The 9,061-nt window shown below is 34.5% G+C and overlaps 1 non-coding gene across 1 annotated transcript; it reads right to left on the bottom strand.

Annotated features, from left to right (window-relative positions):
- Window positions 1-7,688: 7,688 nt before the first annotated feature.
- Window positions 7,689-7,807, bottom strand: LOC145395333 (5S ribosomal RNA). The gene has a single exon (XR_013896578.1). It is a non-coding gene; the product is annotated as a 5S ribosomal RNA (ribosomal RNA).
- Between the last annotated feature and the right edge of the window lie 1,254 nt (window positions 7,808-9,061).

The raw sequence follows: 9,061 nt of genomic DNA, 5'->3' as shown, positions 1-9,061 counted from the left end.
CAGGCGAAATCAAAACCCCTGAGGCATTGCAACTTTTAGAAAGGCTAATCCAAGGAAGATTCAACGTGGTAGCAACAGAAAACTCCACACAGTGATACTAACGGATACACCTGAGAGGATGAAATTACAAAATAAGATGGACAAGTCCCAAGAAAAACAGCGTAAAACCTTCAAAGGGAACGTGAACACTAAACTGTCTCAGATGTCTGCTGGAAATTGGAAAAGAGATAGACTACAAGAGAGTGTTCATTTCTTGTTGTTGTTGTTGTTGTTGTTGGCGCAATCTCCTGTCCAGAAGTTCTGTTTTACAACAGATGGCTTTGTTTTTCTTATTATTATTTATATATGTATGTTTTTCGTATCCCTTATCTGTTTCAATTGTTCCTTCCTCATATTTAGTAATATGCTCTTTCTTTTCAGTATTATTTCTACAGTTGCTGCTGCTTTAACTATATCGTTTTCTTGAATTGCTTCAGTTATTGTTTCCTTTATTATGTTCTCCGTTATGTCTTCATATGCCTTACAATGAAACAGATGATGTTGCGATTCTTCTTCCTCCTTGCATAATTCACATAGTAAATTTTGTTCATATTTATTTTTGTAGTTTAAATTAACATCAAGCATTCTCGTTCTTAGCATAAATATAATTTTTGCTTTTTCAAAATTCAGCATTTCTAAATATTCTATTTCCTGTTCTTCTTTAGTTTTGTTTCCTCGTCTCATTTCAGCTATGATTTCTTCTCTATTCTTTTCTTGTACCTTACTTGTTCGCATTTTCTTTGACTCATTTTGTTTCATATTTGTTATATTTTCTGTAATATTATATAGCCTTTTCAGATCTTGTATTTCTTTTTCGTATTCTCCCTCATTATCCTCACTGAGCCATTTCATTTGTACTTCCATTGCATCCTCATTTCTGTAGTTTAGCTCTATATAAAATTCTAACTTTCGTTTATTGATCTTCAGTTCCATTTTCATTGATTTTGTTTCATACAGTAGGGCACATTTTGGTGTCGATCTTGGTAATTTTAATAGTTTTGTTAAATACTTTGGATGTCATGAACCTCTTTTCTTTCTTTTTTCTTTTATCTTTTTCCAAGTTTCTACTCGAAACAAGAGTCCTGGTGTTACACATACGTCAAATAATTTAAATCCTATTTTAACTCTACTAACCTTCATTTCCTTTATATTATACTGATACCTATATTAATTGCCACCTCCGCTTATTAAATCTGTTTTTAATGTGTTCATTTTGCTTTCCCTGGGGCTGGATTATTTTCCCCAAGTACTTTGTTATTGGTGTAACATTGAGGTACGAGGGAGACGAATCCTAAACGTCATTCACATATTTGTCAGCGGTATAACATTTAATACTAATTAATTATTAATAATGCCGTGTTTTGGAGTAATTAATAATACATTTGCTAAGGTTTATGAGCTCATCGGCTTCATCTCAGTATCTGCCGATATATATATATATATATATATATATATATATATATATATATATATATATATATATATATATATATATATTAGAATGGAGCTGTCGTTTTTATATCGTGAAAATAACACTGCTTGTCCCGAATCTTTAATGATTTAAAACCTAATTTAGAATGGATAATCAATACCATTCTTAAGAATTCCATTCCTCTTATATCAGTATCTGTTATACCCATGACAAATATATGAATAGCGTTTAGAATTCTTCTTCCTCTATCTCAGTGCTATATCAATGACAAAACACAATGAAATAAAAAGGTAACCTACAAGGAAACCAAACAGCAAAAGACAATGGCACTATATCAAAATTGTTCATTACAGGGAAGGCAATAAATTATGTTTCTATAGCAATATATTTAGATCTGGATATAGAATTTAGTTAATAAATATAAGTTTAATAAGTATAGATATATAAGTAGTATAACTTTAACCTTCCTTCAAAAATCGGCATCTTGGTGAATCCATATAATCTTCTCAAATTTATTAGAGACTTTCCAAATCGGTAGGGTTATATTAAGCATCGAATAACTCCTCTACTACTACTAGAGGTCTTTTCCAAGATTAATAAGATCGCTCAGGCGTTGGAAGAATATAGTATACAGTAAGTTAATATCCGAGTGAGACATTGCATATGAACTGTAAGTTTTCAGTTTCGTCATATATAACTATTTCTTCTATGCTTTGTGAACAGTGTCATCCACATATCTAATAAATTTTTTAAAAAGTTTAATTAGCTTATGTATAATACTATTACTCGTACGCGGAGATGACTGAGTCCCCTTAATGTAATACAGTATACTTAGGCCTAGTAGTAACGATTCCAGTATGAGAGTCCATTCGGCTTACGGGGGATCGCTAATAACAATGAAGTAAATGAATATAATATCAAACCCCTCAAGGTCAGACTTCTCTGAAATTTAATAACCATATAATGGTAGAGAGAACAGACTGATTAAAAAAAAGAAAAGAAAGAAAGCTTGTAACTTATAGCGTGAATCCCCAACGATATGTCATTCACAATGATGACGCATTAGTTTTGTTTTTTCTCGCTATCTTCAGACGACTACGACTGTATCCACCTTAGGAGATTAGATTTGCACTGAGTTTAATAAAACCTTTGGTCTGACATGATTAAAATTAAAAATGCATCACTTTCAAGTAAATTAACTCGGGAAACCTATGGCAGTAATGGTATGAGATACAAATGTCAATAAACTTCTCCACTATGATAGGATTCCTTACGCTATGTAGAATCGCTTAGAAAAAAAAAGAAAAAAAATAGTGGTGCCAGGCATAACAAAGCTCGCTCAACAGCAGTTATTTTATTGCTATTAAATACTGACACGCTTCTGCCAAATAGTGCACAGTTAACTTTTAAGGTAATAGCACAAATGTTTTCGAGTTACGCCCTCTGAAAATCCGTGATCTTGCACATGACCTTTCATGGTCACTTAAGGTCAAAGGTTATGCTGCCAAACGAAAGCCCATATGAGTCGTTCTGTATCTTGTTAATAATAAATACTCATATTTAACGAGTTTCGAGTTATAGCCCCCTGAATATCCGTGACCTTGAATTTGACCTTTCAAAGTCACTTACCGTGAATAATCAAGGTACCAATTAAAAACCCATATGGGACTTCCTAAATATTGATAACGCTAAATATCTATCTTCAACTAGTTTCGTGTTATACCCCTGAACATCCGTGACCTAGTTTCACCTTTCAATTTCATTCAAGGTCAAAGGTCTTTGTGCCAAATGAAAGCCCATATTACGAGTTCCTGTATGTTCATACTAGTAAGCACCTGTGTCTACAACCGTTTTCAAATTATAGCCCTTTGAAAATTCGTGACCTTGAATTTGCGTTTCGGGGTCCCTCTGTTACCTCCAAGATCCATCCATCCATCCATCCATTGCCAGACGCCATGTATCCCAGACAGGGTGGCCAAGGGCTTAGAGTTAATTGTTTTACAGGGAGGGGCACTAATTCTCCACCAACCCCACTTGACGTAGGGATGCCAACAGCATCTGGTGTTCCCAGGCGGTCACCCATCCAAGTACTAACCAGACCCAACGTTGCTTAACTTCGTTGATCGAACGGGAAGCCGTTTTTCAGTAATATTGCTAAAAAACAAACAAACAGAAAACTCAACCACAAACATTTCCTCGGCGGACTCCGTCTGGGCGAGGTAGGAAAAAAAAAAAAAAAAAGACTTGGCTGTTGGGAGTGAATTGTGCTTGAAATTGTTACCCTTTCGACGATATCAACGAACTTACATATGCCCATTCACGTTAAACTCTTCAGTTCGGTGACGGTTTTTCCTATTATTCTTGCTAGTTACAGACGACATAACGTAGCATAATAGATAGTTCTTGAAACATTGCATTACTTTGGGACTCTGTCTAAGCAATATATTAAAGATCTAACTCCAAGAATAAGGTACATAATTCGACATTGAACTAACATCAGATCATTCTTGTTAAAAAAAAAAAAAAAAAATAACACTAATAATTAAACGGCTAACCTTTTCGATGATGTTTCAGATGAATGATATCCTGGGAGTCAGAGCTATAAATATATCTCACGTAAGTCATTCTCTTCTAAAATTATGCCTGGGAAGAATTTATAAACTATCAACAAAGGAAAATTCTAATATGCTACTCAGAGGCAACAGGTATTTCGATTAACCTTTTTCTCATGAACGAAAGAAACAAAATAATAATAATAATAATAATAAATTCCTAGGAGTCAGAGCTACTCGGTATCTCCCGTAAGTCATTCTCTGCTGAAAAATATGCCCCCCCTTACAAAAAAATCCTGCGCACGCCCGTGTACAAGGTTTAACCACTTGTCCTACATAAAGTATGACTAACAAATTACCCCGTATCAGGTAGTTTACACGAATCACCTCCCACCAAGAAGGCTGGAATAAGAGCAGCAGGTGAAATCAAAACCCCTGAGGCATTGCAACTGTTCAGAAAGGCTAATCCAAGGAAGATTCAACGTGGCAGTAACAGAAAACTCCACAAAGTGATACTAACCGATACACCTGAGAGGATGAAATTACAAAATAAGATGGACAAGTCCCAAGAAAAACAGCGTAAAAGCTTCAAAGGGAACCTGAACACTAAACTGTCTCAGATGTCTGCTGGAAATGGGAAAAGAGATAGACTATAAGAGATTGTTCGATTCTTGTTGTTGTTGTTGTTGTTGGCGCAGTCTCCTGTCCAGTTCTGTTTTATAACAGATGGCTTTTTTTTTCTTATTACTATTTATTCATTTATATATGTTTTTCGTATCCCTTATCTGTTTCAGTTGTTCCATCCCCATATTTAGTAATATGCTCTTTCTTTTCAGTATTATTTCTACAGTTTCTGCCGCTTTAACTATATCGTTTTCTTGAATTCCTCCAATTTATTGTTTCCTTCTCTATTATGTTCTCCGTTATGTCTTCATATGCCTTACAATGAAACAGATGATGTTGCGCTTCTTCTCCCTCCGTTCATAATTCACATTGTAAATTTTGTTCATATTTTTTTTTGTAGTTTACCTTAACATCAAGCATTCTCGTTCTTAGCATTAATATGAATTTTACTTTTTCAAAATTCAGCATTTCTAAATATTCTATTTCCTGTTCTGCTGCTTCTTTAGTTTTGTTTCCTCGTCTCATTTCAGCTATGATTTCTTTATTCTTTTCTTGTACCTTACTCTTCTCATTTTCTTTGCCTCTTTTTGTTCCATATTTGTTATATTTTCTGTAATATTATTTAGCCTTTTCAGACCTTGTATTTCTTTTTCGTATTCTCTCTCATTTTCCTCATTGAGCCGGTTCATATATACTTCCATTGCATCCTCATTTCTGTAGTTTACCTTTATATAATATTCTAACTTTCTTGTATTTATCTTATGTTCCGTTTTCATTGATTTTGTTTCATACAGTAGGGCACATGTTGGTGTCGTTCTTGGTAATTTTAATAGTTTTCTTAAATACTTTGTTTGGATGTCATGAACCTCTTTTCTTTCTTTTTCTTTTATGTCTTTTCCCTTAATGTCTGTCTTACTACTTTTCCCCACTACAGTCGTTCTATTTTATGAAGGCAGTTTGGGTGGGACGCTGTGGGACCTCACTCTATTAGCTCTGTTGCCACATCGTCGCCACACACGTACTCTCTCTCTCTCTCTCTCTCTCTCTCTCTCTCTCTCTCTCTCTCTCTCATATTTATTAACTACTACTAATTGTATTTTCTTTATTAGTTTAATAATTTTGTTAAATACTTTGTTTGGATGTCATGAACCTCTTTTCTTTCTTTTTCTTTTAACTTTTTCCAAGTTTCTGCTCGAAACAAGAGTGCTGGTGTTACACATGCGTCAAACAATTTAAATCCCATTTTAACTCTACTAACCTTCATTTCCTTTATATTATACTGATACCCTCAGTAATTACCAACTCTTCTTTATTAATTCTGTTTTTAATGTGATCATTTTGCTTTCCCTGGGGCTGGATTATTTTCCCAAGTACTTTGTTATTGGTGTAACATTGAGGTACAAGGGAGAAGAATTCTAAACGTCATTCACATACTTGTCAGTGGTATAACAATACTAATTAAAAATTATTGATAATGCCGTGTTTTGGAGCAATTTATATCACATTTGCTAAGGTTTATGAGCGCATCGGCTTCATCCCAGTATCTGCCGACACTGATATATATATATATATATATATATATATATATATATATATATATATATATATATATATATATATATATATATATATTAGAATGGAGCTGTCGTTTTTATATGGTGAAAATAACACTGGTTGTCTCGAATCCTTAATGATTTAAAACCTAATTTAGAATGCATAATCAATACCATTGTTAAGAATTCCATTCCTATTATATCAGTAACTGTTATACCCATGACAAATATATGAATGGCGTTTAGAATTCTTCTTCCTCTACCTCAGTGTTATATCAATGACAAAGCACAATGAAAAAAAAAAAAGGTAACCTACAAGGAAACCAAACAGCAAAAGACAATGGCACTATATCGAAATTGTTCATTACAGAGAAGGAAATTAAATTAGGTTTCTATAGCAATATATTTAGATCTGGATATAGAATTTAGTTAATAAATATAGGTTTAATAGGTATATAAATACGCGTTAGTATAACTTTAACCTTCCTTCCGAAATCGGCATCTTGGTGAATCCATATTATCTTCTCAAATTTATTAAAGACTTTCCAAATCGGTAGGGTTATAGTAAGCATCCACTAACTCCTCTACTACTAGAGGTCTTTTCAGAGATTAATAAGATCGCTCAGGCGTAGGAAAAATGTAATAAACGGTAAGTTATTATCTGAGTGACTCTTTGCAAATGAACAGTAAGTTTTCAGTTTCGTTATATATAACTATTTCTTCTGAGCTCTACGAACAATGTCATCCGCATAGCTTATAATTTTTTAAAAAGTTTAATTAGTTTCTGTATAATACTATTACTCGTACGCGGAGATGACTGAGTCCCCTTAATGTAGTACAGTATACTTACTAGTAACGATTTCAGTATGAGAGTCCATTCGGCTTACGGAGGAACACTAATAACAATGAAATAAATGAATAATATCAAACCCCTGTAGTTCAGACCTTTCTAAAATTAATAACCATCTAATAGTAGCGAGAACTGATTTAAAAAAAAAAAAAAAAACTTGTAACCTATAGCGTGAATCCCTAACGATAAATCATTCACAACGATGACGCATTTGTTTTGTTTTTTCTCGCTGTCTTCAGACGACTACGACTTTATCCACCTTAGGAGATGAGATTTGCACTGAGTTAAGTAAAACCTTTGGTCTGACATTATTAAAATTAAAAATGCATCACGCTGAAGTAAATTAACTCGCGAAACCTGTGGCAGTAATGGTGTCAGATTCAAATGCCAGTAAACTTCTCCACTATTGATGGGATTCCTTACGCTATGTATAATCGCTTAAAAAGAAAGAAAAAAAAAATAGTGGTGCCAGGCATAACAAAGCTCGCTCGACAGTAGTTATTTTATTGCTGTTAAATACTGACTCATTCATTCATTGCTAGACGCCATGTATCCCAGACGGGGTGGCCAAGGGCTTAGAGTTAATTGTTTTACAGGGAGGGGCACTAATCCTCCACCAACCCCACTTGACGTAGGGATGCCAACAGCATCTGGTGTTCCCAGGCGGTCACCCATCCAAGTACTAACCAGACCCAACGCTGCTTAACTTCGCTGATCGAACGGGAAGCGGTGTACTCAACGTGGTATTGCCGTTGGCAAATACTAACTCGCTTCTGCCAAATATTGCACAGTTAACTTTTAAGGTAATGGCAGAAATGTTTTCGAGTTACGCCCTCTGAAAATCCGTGATCTTGCACATGACCTTTCAAGGTCACTTAAGGTCAAAGGTTATGCTGCCAAACGAAAGCCCATATGAGACGTTCTGTATCTTGGTAATAATAAATATCTGTCTTTAACGAGTTTCGAGTTATAGCCCCCTGAATATCCATGACCTTGAATTTGACCTTTCAAAGTCACTTACCGTGAATAATCAAGGCACCAATTAAAAACACATATGGGATTTCCTAAATATTGATAACGCTAAATATCTATCTTCAACTAGTTTCGTGTTATACCTCCTGAACATCCGTGACCTAGAGTTTCACCTTTCAAGGTCATTAAAGGTGAAAGGTCTTTGTGCCAAATGAAAGCCCATATTACGAGTTCCTGTATGTTCATAATAGTAAGTTCCTCTTTCTACAACCGTTTTCAATTTATAGCCCTCTGAGAATTCGTGACCTTGAATTTGCGTTTCGGGGTCCCTCTGTTACCTCTAAAATTATTATTTTTCATTGGAGATCAATGCCCACATATCCTGAAAGTTTCATGTTATTTTATTTATCCGTTTTTCTGTAATATTGCTAAAAAACAAACAGAAAACTCAACCAAAACCATTTCCTCGTCGGACTCCGTCCGGGCGAGGTAGGAAAAAAAAAAAAATGGCTGTTGGGATTTAGTTGTGCTTAAAATTGTTACCTTTTCGACGGTATCAACGAACTTACATATTCCCATTCACGTTAAACTCTTCAGTTCGGTGAAGTTTTTCCTATTATTCTTGCTAGTTACAGATGACATAACAAAGCGTAACAGATAGTTCTTGAACCATTGCATTACTCTGGGACTCTGTCTAGCAATATATTAAAGGTCTAACTGCACGAATAAGGTATATAATTCGACGTTGAACTAATATCAGACCATTCTTGTTAAAAAATAAATAAAACTAAAATTAAACGGCTAACCTTTTCGATGATATTTCAGATGAATGATATCCTGGGAGTCAGAGCTATAAATATATCTCACGTAAGTCATTCTCTTCTATAAGTATGCCTGGGGAGTATTTGTAAACTATCAACACAAGAAAATTCTAATAGGCTACTCAGTGGCGACAGGTATTTCGATTAACCTTTTTCTCATGGACCACAAAAAATTAAAATAACAATAATAACAATAAATTCCCAGGAGTCAGAGCTAC

This window comes from Coenobita brevimanus, chromosome 30 (genome assembly GCF_032717465.1).
Source record: "Coenobita brevimanus isolate Jiangsu-jjx chromosome 30, ASM3271746v2, whole genome shotgun sequence".
Classification (NCBI taxonomy): domain Eukaryota; kingdom Metazoa; phylum Arthropoda; class Malacostraca; order Decapoda; family Coenobitidae; genus Coenobita; species Coenobita brevimanus.
The sequence above is the reverse complement of the archived record's forward strand: the minus strand, read 5'-3'. Positions and strand labels throughout refer to the sequence as shown.